Raw genomic sequence first — 14,880 nt, 5'->3', positions numbered from 1 at the left:
GAAACTCAGAAATGGGAAATGTGCTCAAAGGAACCGTCCTCCTCGGGGACCCCATGCTGTGGCAGAAGGAGCCTCACGTTCCCCGGTTCCAGCCCCAAACCTGCGCACACGGGGTGCAGAGCGGTGTAGTAGCAAACCAGCCTCTGAAGCTCCGGGCGTGGGCTTCTCCGGGGGGTCCCGGTCCCTGTTGCGTCTATCCACCTGGCCGCGGAGAGGGTCAGACGAGGGGTCAGAGCCTGTCGGTGACGTTCAGCACCGCCGCTGGGAAGACCGCAGGGAGGAAAGACGAGCAGGGAGTGCCAGCTTTGTTCCCGTCATCTAGGCGCCCGCTGGACCACGTAGATGGCGTGAGTGAAAAGGTCACTCGTGGACTGAATTGTGTCCCCCAACAGACAGGTTGAATCATGTCCCCTGACCCCTAGCACCTGTGAATGTGACTTGATCTGGAAATAGAATCTGGCAGATATAATCAGGTTCAAATGAGGTCGTACCGGATTAGGGTGGGCCCTATATCCAATGACCAGTGTCCTTCTAAGAAGACGAGGTTTGGACACAGAGACGCACACGTCACGTGAACACCGTCGGAGAATGGGGTGATGTGTCCACAAGCCAGGGGACCCCGAGGACTGCCAGCAACCAGCCGCCAAGGGACAGAGGACGCCGCGCCTCAGGTGGGAACCGAAGCTGCCCAGCTGGGACTCGGAGCGTCTGGCCTCCAGACTGAGAGACAGTAAATCTCCGTTCTTGCCAGCCACCAAGTTGTGGTGTTTGTCGTGGGGGCCGCGCATCTGATACAGCGCTGGGGCTGGGTTCTCCGGTGCAGCCGACATGTTCGGCCCTGCGCCTGGCCTCCCTGGGGTGGCCGCCTCGGCTAGCAGAGCCGTGACACTGAGTTGCTGGGGGAGACAGGCGGTTGACCTGTCACCGACCTCAGGAAGCTGCCGAGGACAGCGGCCGTTTTTCAGATTTTAACTTGTGCACCCCGATAAACGGCTAACTGAGCCCTGCACTCGACACGATGCTCAGACAGCAGCGTCACGTGGATGAGCGATCCCCTCGTGGGCAGCGGCCCCGGACGAGATGCTCCCAAGAGCCGTGCCCCCAGCCCCCGACCCCAGCCCTGTCGAGCACAGGAAGAAGAAAACCAAGCTTTTGCTCTATTATTCCTACAATAGTCGCATTGCTTCAAGCGTTAACTTCCCAGGGGCCAGAATTGCTGTAAAAATGCCCTAAAGTACCGCACAGACGCCGTTGTTGGGCTCTGAGGGAGGGCCGAGCACGGAACACCCAGGAAGCGCAGGAAAGCGGGAATGAATCGAAGTCGAATTTTATGAGTTAATGTCTTTACAGGAAGCCCCACACATGTGCACGAGTCCCCAGCATCGGGGAGGAAGATGAGGCAGGAGCTAGTGCGGGGTCTCCTGCGGCCACGGGAGTTGACAGCAGCCGGCAAGGTGGCACCGAGGCGGCTCCCTACCCTGGGGCCCAGCTCCGTGTCCGCGTGCCCAGCTCTGTGTCCGCGTGCCCAGCTCCGTGTCCGTGTGCCCAGCTCCGTGTCCACTTGCCCAGCTCCGTGTCCACGTGCCCAGCTCCGTGTCCGCGTGTCCAGCTCCGTGTCCGCGTGTCCAGCTCCGTGTCCGCGTGCCCAGCTCTGGGAGCAGAGGTCAACGAACCTGCCCAGTAAAGTGTCAGACGGTAAATCTTCCCAGCTTCGTGGGCAGAGGGTCTCCGGACCAGGCAGAGGGAACCCACGCCATCCGGTGAGCACGCGGGCGCCCCGGGCGTCAGTGTCCCCCACATGTGGACACTGTGGCTCAGCTGTCACAGGCTCTTCACGCGTCAGCAAACAGCCGCTCTTCTTCCAGAATGTTCAATGATTTAAAAACATACCCTGCTTCCCACATCACCGTGATCTTTTAGTTCATTACTATGGGATTTTCTGAAGTTGTGTTTTGCGTGTTTTCTGAAATCTCCATTAGTTATTTGATTTTATAAATATATTTCATTTAAAAAATCTCATGTTGGTACCTGTATACATTTACTGACTTACATATTTAATGATAACAAAATATAAAGTTATATTTAGGCAATTTTTACAATATCCTATCCCATACAGGAAAAGTGCCCAGGAGATGGGCACTCTAACACTGCTGTCGACAATGTGAATTTGCTAAAAAAATAAAATAAATAAAAAGCCAAGCCATAAAGATGGTTCTTACCTGTGGGCCTTAGGCCAGACGTGGTAAGGGGGCCATAGCAGCCCCCGGTCTCATGTGTCGTGCACCCAGGACGCCCTCTGCAGGGAGGCTTGGCCTCTGTTGACTGAGTTCTTCTCTAGTGACTGACATGCGGGTGTGGATGGACACACGGATGCCCCACCCGGAGACACCACATCAGAGCGAACCCCAGACAGGACGAACCGAGCTCACTGGGACCTGCTTTGACGGGCCTTTCCCACGTCCTCAGGGTCTGAGAACAGCAATCCCACAGCACGGGCGTTGAGAAACGGCTTTGGAAAAGCCTACCCAGTGGAGCCCTCTCTGGGGATTCTGCTGCGGACGAGGTGCGTCAGCAGGTGGCCCTTTGTCCAGTGAAGCATTGACAGGACCGTAAGTTCCTCCAAGCACCAGGACTCACACAGAGCCACAAGGAAGGGGTGCAGACGTCTGACCTGTGTCCCTACCCCAGCTTCCCCGCCACACCCCCACCCCTCCACCAGATGAAGCCTCGAAGCTTCCTTCTGTCCCATTGTCTGACCGTCCTCGGCTGACCCCAGAAGCACGTGTGGCTCAGTAGGCCTACCCGGGATCCATGTGCATGTGGCGAGATCCCATGTCTCAGTGCCTCACTGCTGAGCCCTGTGTCCCTTCCCCACTGCATGCCTCACGCTCGGCTGGTCATCAAGTACCTACTGAGAAATATCTCAATGTCCTGGACTCTGTTAGGAGTTTCATTACGGCCACCCCGAGAGGCTTATGCAGCAAACAAGGGAATCTCGAGTGCATGTGGACAGGGCATGGGGCTCCTGCGGTAGGTACTCCCGTGGGGGGTGAGGAGGTGTGAGGGGGACAGGCCACCAAGGACCTTGGGAGCCTTGATCCAGGACTTTATCTGAGGAATAGGGAACACTCAAGGTGACGGTGTCCACTTTGCAATTTAAAAAGACCCCTGACTCCCTTCAGGAAAGAACAGATCAGGGAACTGGGTGGAAGAGAGGAGACTAGTCACAGGGTTGGTGCAGAAAGCTAGCCCTCATTTGGGATAATTGTTAGGAAGGAAACACACCAGGGCTAGAAATAACCTGCAGGGGTGAGCAGGGTGGAGGCAGGGGCAGGTGGAAGGGAAGAAGGCATCCTTCCCTGATGGCCACAGAAGCCCAGAATGCCCCAGAGACATGGAAACAGTCCTATCAGTATTGGTAGGAATGGAAGGAATTGGAATCCATTAGCAATCCAGATCCCGGGGAACACTTGCAGCCCGTCCTGCCCCATGGCTCCTCTCGGCCGTCAGCAGGGGGCCGACTGCCATTTCCTTGTCTGAAGCAGGAGTGCAGGCAGAGAAGACGGGGAGAGAGCTGAGTGATTCCTGGCCAGCAGGGAGGAGCAGGGCTTCCTCACGGTGCCGTGGAGAGTTCTGGAGAGTTCTGGAGAGCCCCGGAGAGTTCTGGAGGGCCCTGGAGAATCCTAGAGAGTTATGGAGAGTTCTGGAAGACTCTGGAGAGCCCAGGAGAGTTCTGAAGGACCCTGGAGAGTTCTGGAGGGCCCTGGAGAATCCTGGAGAGTTCTGGAGAACCCTGGAGATTCCTGGAGGACCCTGGAGAGGTCTGGAGAGTTCTGGAAAACTCTGAAGAGCCCTGGAGAGTTCTGGAAAGTTCTGGAGGACCCTGGAGGACCCTGGAAGACCCTGAAGAATCCCAGACACATGACTGCAAAGGCCCACCTGAGACCTTTTCCTGTGCATATTTTTCCCTCCTAATAGGTTCTATAACATAACTGTCTGCCTTTGATTTGAAAACCATTTCCCTTGTTCACCTTTCGAGAAAATGTAACAACCTTTGGGGCCTGGCTATAAAAAGTCATTCTGCAGGACTGCACGCCAACCACTCGGGAAAGGAGATTACCTATCGTGGTATAACCAGTAATGAGATTATTTTGGAAATGCACTTAAAAACGGATGGGCAATATGGTCACACACCGCCCCGGCGTTTCTCTTTCCAAGGTGCAGCTGCACGTGCAGAATGCTCAGGGAAAGCTAGAGAGAAAGGAAGGATAAAAGTGCCAGGGGCTTGAATGATGTGCATGTGTATCTCTGAAAGGGAGAGAGAATTTCATTTTCTCACTTATTATCCCCTATGATGTGTCACCAATGGTCTGTGAAAGGAAAAACAGGGAAGACCACAGTAAATTTTCTCGCTAAGCTAAAAAGATTAGGGAAGAGGCAATGCGAGCTCTCGGCTTGTATTTCTCTGTGAACTTAAAAGATTAGTTTACTAAGCAAATCTTTTAATGTTCCCATTGGCCAAGAAAATGAAGAAAAGAAAGAGGAGCCAATGAATGGATCTGACAGCGAGAAAAGTTGTGTTAATAACCTCATTTGGGTAAATGTCCTTCGGATGCTTTTTAAAACCTATAAGCATGAGGTATGTCCTCTCAGATCCATTCTCTAAATGTCCCGTTGCCACCGCTACTAAAATCACTCCAAGTGCATTTCGGGAGGACGGGGTGTACACTGCGAAGAAAAACAGGCTTTTCTCCTCTGATTGTCTGCAGAGAGCTCATGACCTTGGAGGAGAGTCTGTCCTTCCTAATCTATAAAACGGGGCCGCGTCTGCCCGCAGTTGCCCGACAGCCAGGACTTCTCAGTAGGTGAGCATCTGTAAAGATGGGCAAAGCCAGAAGCAAAGCAGCCCGCCCTGTTCTCAGCTCTTCCTGCCCAGACATCTGGGTCTCATGGGGGGACCTGTGGGGACTCTGATTTCCGGGCCCGTCCCGCCTGCGCTGGAAGCTTCCACATGCATGACCTGGTTCAGTCCACACCACCCCTCTTCTGCTGACACTGGACCCAGCCCCCTGGACCGATGGGGCTGCTGGCTGCAGTGTGAGTCTGGCCTGGGGCCATGCAGCTTGTGGGAGTCGAACCTGGGTCTTAGACTGGCCAAGAAGGCCAGCTCGCTGTGGCTTAACAAGAAAGCTCATACATGCGTAGTGCTTAGAGCAGCGCCTGACACATGGAAAATGCCCTTTCTGTGTTCATTATTCGTACTAAGGCATTTGGGCTGATAAGATACATTTTTATTTTATTGACTCGTCCAAGGCCCATCTGAGCCACAAAGCCATTCTCGCATGCAATAACCAAGAGAGGGTGCTTCACGCCGGTATCCACTTGCCAAGTCACAATAATATTTTACATTCTTAAAGATGATCCTATCAGATCCTGTGATTTGAAACATCTAAAAGATATTGAGTTATATGGAGTCCTGTTTTCCTGCTGAAAATAGCTTGGAAGGTATTCATGCAAATGCCCCTACTCACTGGATCATTTTTTCAATTTTAATTTTTTTTAATTAAGACGTTATTTTTTATTTTAATTTTAATTTTTTATTTAAAATTCAATTTAATTAACATAGAGTGTAGTATTAGTTTCAGGAGTAGAAATTAGAGATTCATCAGTTACATATAACACCCAGGGCTCATTTCGTCCCGTGCCCTCCTGAATGCCCATCACCCAGTTACCCCATCCCCCCACCCACCCCCCTCCAGCAACCCTAATTTGTCTCCTATGACTAAGAGTCTCTTATGGTTTGCCTCCCTCTCGATTTCATCCATCCGTTTACCTCCCTCCTGCTTCTGAGGGATCATTGGTAGGCCTTTCAATTTTTTTAAATTAAAGGGAAACTTGAATTCAGTGCACTGGAACTCACACAAGACAATATGAATTTTGTAGCTGCAATCAATAATCAGTTTATAGTCCAGTGTGGATTTGCGGGTTCCTCTCATCTGTCAGTTTTCCTGACTTTCCCTGGTTCCCATTGCATTTTTCCATTTCCCTGTGGGGTCATTTTCCTCCTGCCTGGAGGACTCCCTTCCGTATTTCTTTTCATGAAGCTCTACTTGCGGCGAGTTCTCTTTTCTTCCTTTTTCTCACAAGATATCTGTTTTGCACTCATCGTGGAGGGATTTGTGCTGGGCTGGAGTCTGGGGTGGGTGGCCGGCCCCTCCCGCGGCACCGCTCCCGCCGAGGGCTCAGCCTGCCCCCTGCTGCTTCCCGCAAGTGTGTCTTTTGTTCCTTTACAGTTCCCTGTGTTTTCTGCATTCCTGTCCTAAAGAGCCTAGGTTATTTGGGGTTCGTTTTGTTTTGTTACTATTTCATTCACTCCTTCTCAGGGCGCACAAGGCATTTGGAATCTCTGCTGCGGACTGGAGCCACAGAGAACCCTCTTCTGCTTCCCAGAGGCCCCTCGGGGCTGCCGCGTCAGGTGTCCAGCCTGAGCCCTCCAGTGGCTTCCTTCATTTCTGCACAGGCAACGCCCAAGTCCTCCACCTTTCCCTCGTGTGCCGAACTGGCAAGCAGATCCGGCGATGAGAGGTCTCTGGAGTGTCAGCCCGGGCCCCCAGAACTCCTGCTTCCACTGCACTCGATCCTGCTCCATCCTACAGACTGATGTTTTGTGCTCCTCATTGTCCTCGGGAGTGCCACGGCGGCTTAGTGCTACCCCGAAATGGAGATTCCCCCAGATTCTCATTTTACCTTTCACATTTAGAATGATAATCCACCTGGAATTACATTTTGTGTTTAGTAGGAAATCAGGAAAAGCTCATTTTTTTGAATACGGGAGAAACAGACGCATCCCCATCCGAGCACCTGCGCTCTGCCGTAGATCGAGTGTCCACGTGCACGGTGGTTCGTGCCCGGACTTCACTCTGTTCCGTGACCCTCTATGCCTTCCTCATTCCAGCAACAAATCTCATGGAAAACAAACAGTGATATGCGGGAAATCACACTCTCCCACTTCTTTTTCTTCGGGGTCTGAAGGCCTTTGCATTCCCGCATACATTTTAGAATTTGTTTACTAATTTATAAACCTTCAACAATAGCAAACAAGCAAAACCTGTTGGTGACTCGACTGGTATCGAGTTGCCTCCATAGGTAAATCTGGTGGCGGGGCAGCTCTGCCAGGCTGACTCTCCCCGTGTGCGCACCACACGCCCACCCCCGACCTCCTCAGCCGTCCCCCTGGATTTTCTGATTGTTCTCAGGGGTCGTGTTGGTGTAAGTGCACTTGTCCATCATTTCCCGAGGAAGTCATGACTGTGGTATCTTGATTTACAAAGACTAGTGTTATTTGTGTCATTATATTTTTTACTTATTTATTCAACTCTACAATTTATGTTGACTTATGAATATCGACTTTATTGGCTTCATACTTTAAGAGCAATATCCTTCATATCTTACAAAATAATAAAATTAAATTATTACAAAATTAAGTTATTATGAAAAAAATTGTTACAAAATATTAAAATTTAAAAGTCAGTATAAAAAGGGATAAGGACAAGAAATCCCCAGAGAGAGCCATGCAAATGATCAATAGGTATCTGAAGAGATACTCGCCCTCACGAATAACCAAGGAAATGCATATAAAAACAACACTAGTCACCGTTGTCCCCATCAGATTGGCAAAGATTAAAAAAAGAAAACAAACCTGTAACACCCAACTCAGCGAGGATGTGGGGAAACAGCCTTTTCCGTTGACTATTTTTCGGGAGCTCAAAGTCACTGTGTCGATATCTAACGGAATGAAAAGTGTGTATGTCCTTTGATGGGCAGATTTTCTCTTGATATCTACCAAACAAAAGCACCATCACAAGTTCACAACAAGCATGTAATGTGATAATCATGGTGGCGCTGAGTGTAAAAGGGAAAAACTTTCGAACAACTTCTAAGTCCACTAACAGAAGACTGAACTGTCATCCATACAAGTTACATTATGATACCATTTGAACATAATCTAAGAATCGGACGTACAAAGGCACTTAGGTTATGTGGTGAATTAGACACCAAGTCCAGAACATGAATGCATAGTGAGCCCATCCTGCTCAGGGACGTGGTGGCCTGTGATAAGCAGCACATGGTGGTGGCCAGGACGCGGTCTCTGCAGTCAGACTGCACACCCAGGAGTCCACGCCAGGCTCTGTGCCACAAGCCGCGGGTTTCACAGCCTTCCTGTCTCATGGATTCACCCACTTACAATGCTCAGACGAAACCAGGCATGTAGAAGATGAGTGAATGTCACCCATCATTATAGAAATTCACACACAAAAATAATAATTCATGTGCAGGAAGATACCTGAAAGAAATGGCATGTATTTTTAATGGTAACTATCTGACTTTTATTTCTAAGTTCGCCGGGTTTGCAAAATTTGAGTTTTAAAAGGATTGTTTGTTGGGAGGGGGAGGGGAGGTGGGTGAAACAGGTGATGGGGATAAAGGGAGGCACCCGTAGTCATTAGCACCAGGTGATGTAAGGAAGTGTTGAATCCCTATATTGTACAACTGAAACTAGTATTACGTGCTGTGTTAACTAACTGGAATTTAAATAAAAACTTTAAAAAAAATTTTTTAATTAATTGATCATCTGTTATTTTATAATCTTTCATAATTGAGAAACATAATAAAGGTGAAATGGAATTTTTTTGAAAGAAAGTGTTAGGGACCTCTTTCCAGGTACTGGATGCCCACCTGGGGGCTGGAACATCTTCCTGAAGAGACAGCCCCATGGAAAATGAAAGAAAGATAAGGTGGCATCAGGCCTTTGTCGTCCCAGAATGTACCAGACAGTGACTCCTACAGGGAATCCTTGAGCTCCAGGCAAAGAGTGATTTATTGAAACTTAAAAAATAAGTACATCTCCACAGTTATTTTCTCCCCCTTGTGTTAACTTTTAAAGGTTATTGTGCATTATTTTTCCATTAAGAAACTGGATAAGTAACAATGCACTTGACATTAAAATTAGTAAATCTCATTTGCGACCTCTGGCTCGCTTCTTCTAGCAACAATTTCAGGCTTTCAGCTGCTGCGGAGCATTTAAAGCTTTTTTGCTTTTTCTAATAGCTCACATGGTCAATGTCTACAGCTCCTTTAAAAGAGAATGAAGAATCAAGTAGGGTTGCTTTGGAATACTTGCTCAGAATCCTGTCCAACTTCTTGGGCTGCAGGCTTAATAATTAAGTGTTGTAGGCATTCGACACTCAAGCAGAGTTAATAATCACCTCAAACAGATGACTGAACCCTTCTTGTGACGACCTTCCATGTGCTGTGCTTTGTGCAGAACGTAAAATGCACAACGATGCCATTCGGCAAGAAGATAATCACCCGTGGTGGTGTTCTGGGTGCGGGCAGAAAGGAGGTGGCGCCCTCCACGGTCTGGCAGAAGAGAACTGAGTGAAGCAGGTGTGGGGTGCAGACAGAGTTCGGGGTATGCGGAGGGGGGCTGACACAGCGAGGTCCCAGCAACAGTGGGCGCCACCGCCTTCTGTCTCTGGGGGTGACAGGCAGGTCTGTTCTTGCTGGAGGAGTGGGGCCAGGGCTGGGAGAGACTGGGGTGTGGGCCAGGCCTGAATACCCCCCTGACCCCGCGCCTCATCCTTCCTCCTGATGCTCCCGTGGGCTCAACCCGACTGGAGCTGAGAGTCAAGGGACTCGGCAGTGCAGCCCCTAGGGGCCGACCTCCTAGGGTACAGAGCAGGGCAAAGGGGCAAGGAGGTCTTTGGGGTACACCAAACTTTGCGCTGCCACCATGCACAAAAGAACCACGAACACCTAACTTTTGCTCCTGGGAAGGCCCGTTCTGGCTCCCAGAGGTCTTCGGGTGCCCGGGGTCCAATCGGAGTCATGTGCACAGAGCAGGTACTCTGTGCCCGGCGTCTGCACGGAGCAGGCGGCCAGTGTTGAAGCACCACACCCAGTAAGGAATCGGTCGAGATCTTGGTGCCCTAAGTCCGCCCCAAGCCCAGTTCTGTGGCCCCCACTCTCCACAGAATTCTCCAGCGGCAGGGTGATCATTAAATTGTGACTCGGGTTATGTCACTCGTCTAGTGGGAGACTTTCAGGAGTGTCTCCATGCCTTCAGAATTTAAAAAAAAAAACAAAAAACAATGAAAGCCCTCTCCCGCATTACCCGGGGCTTGCAAGGCCTGTGCGCAGGCCCCTTCCCGCAGCTGGTGCGTCCTGGCCCTGGCGCTCGGCCCTCGGACCCCACCTGTCAGCGCCAGGGCCCAGCACGCTCGCTGCTCCCCACCCCAGCCCTGCACCTGCTGGTCTCTGCCTGCACCCATCATTGCCAGTTCTGTGCACGGCCGGCAGACGCTCATTCCTCCTTCTACAGCGAAGCTGGGACCTCTGCACCCCCCAGTCTGCCGCCCTGGAACAGCGCCCTACATTCCTGCTTCCTGGTTTTCTCCTCAACAAACCTTTTGCCCCGGGACACAGCTAGCTCGCCGCTCTCTTCCGGGCCCCGGGCAGTCTCGCCGCAGTGGTGCTCGGTCCTCAGTCCATGGTCCACAGCACGGGGAAGCCAGGCGATGGGCTCCAGCCCCCTCCCCAGGGCCCGCTGCCCCCCAGCTGAAAACGCACCTGCACACACGGGGAATGGGGATGCCCTCCTGTTATCTGCCTAAGGGGGCAGGCCTTTCACGTGCAGGGCCAGCCGAGGGAGCGCTCTCACCTCGAGTTCTCAGAGGCTTTGGTTACTTCTCTTGTTTGTCACTGCACCCTGAGCCAGTGGGACCTGAAACAGGCCCATCCTGCTCTGCTGGGAGACAAACACCCCCTCCAGGTGAGTGCTGGAGGTGGCTTTAGATTGGGTCCCTGAGAGTGGCCCGTGCAGAAACGGGCAGAGGGAGGGGTGGACGCTGTCTGGCTACACAAGACTCTCATCAAGTCTGCCGGGAGCTCTGGAGCCGGCTGGGACACGGTCACCTGCAGCGGGATCCTTCGAGGTCCTGAAGCCACTCCAGAGGATGCAAACAACTCAAGCCACACTCAGTCCTGACCACTCCTGTATCCCACCCTTTTGTTGTGGGAGCAGAATCGATATAAGGGAGGGCCGTCCACGTGGTTCCCTAAGATCAGCATGGGGGACGTGGAGTCTAGGCAGGCTCACCTGGAGGACCTGCTGTGACCTCAGCCTGAGCTTCCAGCAGGGGCCCTGCGCAGCCCCGGGACTGGGTGCTTTCTGAGAGGGCAGGAGGGGCTGGGGGAGGGGAATAATACTTCCCCTTCTCTTTGCACAGAGATGGCAAGACTGACTTGCTTTGTAGGGGCTGGAGCAGCAGAGTCTGGGCAACTTCCCAAGTTTTGGCCAAAACATTGGGTCAAAGCTGCTTCCAAATCCCTTGGCCATTACGATTTAATGTGGCCATCGCTCAAGTTTAGGAGACTTTGTTTTCTCAGATGATAGCTGGTACCAGCAGCTCCGTGGGCCTAAACACTGTGGAAAAGGCTGCTACTGAACAGAATCAAGGACGTAGGAGGCACGGCATCCACGCTGCTGTCATGGGGAAAAGCTGCCCCTGGACTGCATGCCCAGGAAATGAGTGGCTTTAAATGCATGGGCACACTCATTAACCCAGGGGCCTCTGATGCGGAAACAAACGGCTCAGGCATTGGAAGTGCCCAGAGTGTGGATGCTAATGCCCTAGACCCAGTGAAACACTGAGGGAACCTACACAGTGTGGCCTCTCCCTGGATGCTCAGAATGAACGGGGCTCACTGAGCGCTGAGCGTGGCAGGCTTCCTCCCCATTCTACAGCTGACGGAGGTAAGGCTCAGAGGAGGCGAGTGGCCGGTGCCCATGGGATGGCAGAGCACACGTGCAAATGCAGGCCGTGTAGACCAGCATGGGACACCACTCTTCCCCTGAACCGACTCATCTCCAGCCCCATTCTGTTGCCCTTGCTTCCCAGGTTTGTCACTCTAAAGTTAGAAAACCCCAAACGGAGAAATCAGCCCTTCGTCTACTGTCTACCTCATGACCTGGTTGTGCACATTCACGCTGGAAAATCCCACCACCCCGGACACCAGGCATGTCCCCCACTTTCACCTGTCTACACGGAGAGCCAGGGCTTCTGTCTGGTTCTCCTCTGGTAGGAAACGGGTCAGGGACTGGCGGCGATGTTGACCACAGTCGGGCGTCAGGACAGGGGTAGGGCGTCTGTTATCCGCTCCTACAACAGAACACCCCATCTTCTCTGCTTCTGAGTAGAGGACACTTTCTTACCAGAAAACTCTAGGTCTTTAAGACCTACAATCAAGCGTTTGCTCTACTGCATGTTGTCTGTGAGGCTTCATCTGGTAAACAGTAAATATTCAGGCAGACATTTCCGTCGGTCCATCTCAAAAATTGAGGAGAGGCGCTGTTGCAAAGGTAGGATGATTAAATCTACCCCAAACTATGGTCAGATTTTCTGACTTTTACTGGAATTACAAGTGACTGATCAATACTGCTAAGGGAATATTGAGTTAGCGAGACAGAAGTTTCTATGACGTTCACAAGCCAGAAGCGGGCCTTTCTCTGAACGCATAAGTGAATAGCACAAAGAAAGTTCTCTCTGTCGTTTCTGGACTTCAAAGCTGTGTCAGCTTGGTGGACTTCATCATTTCAAAACCTGAAAATTAGATGTAGCTGGTTTAACTAACATGCGTTTGAAATGAATATACATTAATTTGGGCACATTTAAGTTTGTTCGCCATGAGCCTAATGTGAGCTATTATCAAACCATTTCCCCCCCAGATCCCATTCCTGTTTCTTCACACACTAGTTATTCTTCTGTTTATTTTCTTTCTACAGAATTTGGTTACAGCAAGTCTGTGCAAAGGATTAACTGTGGTGGTAACGCGGGGATGCTCCAGCCAGTGAGAAGGGTCTCGCCCCGGGCTGGCTTGCGTGGCCGGCCCCAGTCCCACAGACTCCCTGCATCCTGGTCCTTCCCCCTCGATGCCAGTCAGCCCTCAGGTGTGGGGGACACAGCAAGCAAGCATGTCCTGGAGGCCTGGCCACCACCTGGGCAGGCAGGTTGGTGGGAGGACTCGAACCCAGAGGCGCAGAGGTGTCTTCTGTGATGGTGGACTTCCTCCTTCCTTCCTCCTCCACTGAAGCGTGCCATCCCAGCCCCGTCAGCCCCACGGACACCCCGCGGAGTGGGAGCCATGGTGCAGGACTGGGTGAAGGGCCCCTGGAGGGATGTGAACTCGTCTGGGGTGCTGGGGTGCAGAGCAGCTCGTGCAGGAGGGCTTCCCAATGACCTGTGTGTGCTTGCTCTCTTTAACTGCATGTGTGATCCCTAAGCCCCACGGAACCCGTCCCTGCATTGCAGAGTCCCCTGTGTGGTGGGGCACCTCTGGGACCCCCTACAATGCCTTGGGCATGCTGTGCACCCCATAAATATCAGCTGAATAAAGTGACGACCAGAAAAACTGCTACAAAGACCATGAAGTCATCACACAAGCATATTTTCGAATTTTAAATCAGATAGGTAGACGCAGAAACACTGAGCTGGAAGCAGAGGAAGATTCCTGAGGGTGGACCTGCCCGTTTGGTGACATCACACCCCATGTGGACACACAGATGGACGCCCACACGGGTGGACACATCGACACTCACATGTACAGACACGCACGCGCACAGAAACACACACATACACCCACAGACACGGCCGTACACATATTCACGCACATTTAAACAAAACTGAGATTATGTATACGGTCTGAGAGCTTTCATTTCTCACTCGTTACTGAGTCCGGCCACTCCACACCTGTCGCGCGGACGCGGGCAGATGGGACCAGGCTGCCCGAAGCTCTCGCCGTCCTGTCCACCGACAGCCTTCCCCAGGGTCCGACAGCCCGTACACTGTGGGGAAGACTTGGAGCCTGCTTTTAGTTTTTGTCTGACCCTTTATCATGAGCGATTTTCAAATATATTTTAAGACGTCCTTTTTCTCCTAAAGAAATTACGTTTTAATTGTAAGAATAATATGCATATACGCTGCACAGTGGAAAGTAGATAACTCAAAACATGCTTATCCAGCAGACTGAGCTCGGCGGAATGGAAATGCATTTTTCCAGAATCACTATTTTTCAACCAAAATTGGTAAAATTCATTGAACCGTAAATTTATTCAACCGTGTATCTATGTGATTTGGGGCCTTCAGCATAGAGAGTAAGAAAAACATAGCCTCTCCTCTCATGAACCCAGTCTGACGGCGAGGCCAGCCCGCCCGCGTGAGCGAGTAAATAAACATGACAGCAGGCGGCACAAGGAAGCCTTGGCGGAGGGTCGCTGTCCACACGGCGCTTAGCAACAGCCGCTCTGACACAGGATATTTGGGCCTCCGTGGTTTCTGCAGGTCTGCTTTGCTTAGGCGTCCACATTTCTTGACAAATATATTCCTAAACATTTGTCATGATTGCCATTGTAAATAAAATTTCAGTATATTTGGAATGTTTTCAAAAACGTGCGTCAAACTGCCGTTACCTGCCCTTAGGCATTTGGGCTCGTGCGTATTTATTCTTAACCCGCCAGTGACCAAACTCCCTCGGCCTCCGCATGACTTTTATCTGAGTCTCTCGGGTTCTGGATGTTCCACCCAAAAGATCTGCTGATATTTCTGCCTCTTCTAATATTAGGACCTTTCATTTCTCATGCTGTAACTATTATTTAGAATTTGAGTAGTAATATTAAATACTTGCAGTGACAGGAACCATGGTCATCTTGCTCCAGCCGTTAACAGAATCCCTGGGACATTCTGCTCACACTGGCTGGAGGGGTCGGTAGCGCTTCTTTCCTGTTTTAAAAAAAAGTCTTGGGGCACCTGGGTGCCTCAGTCG

Source organism: Halichoerus grypus, chromosome 7, assembly GCF_964656455.1.
Source record: "Halichoerus grypus chromosome 7, mHalGry1.hap1.1, whole genome shotgun sequence".
In the NCBI taxonomy this organism is placed as follows: Eukaryota; Metazoa; Chordata; class Mammalia; order Carnivora; family Phocidae; genus Halichoerus; species Halichoerus grypus.
Note: the sequence above shows the minus strand (reverse complement) of the source record.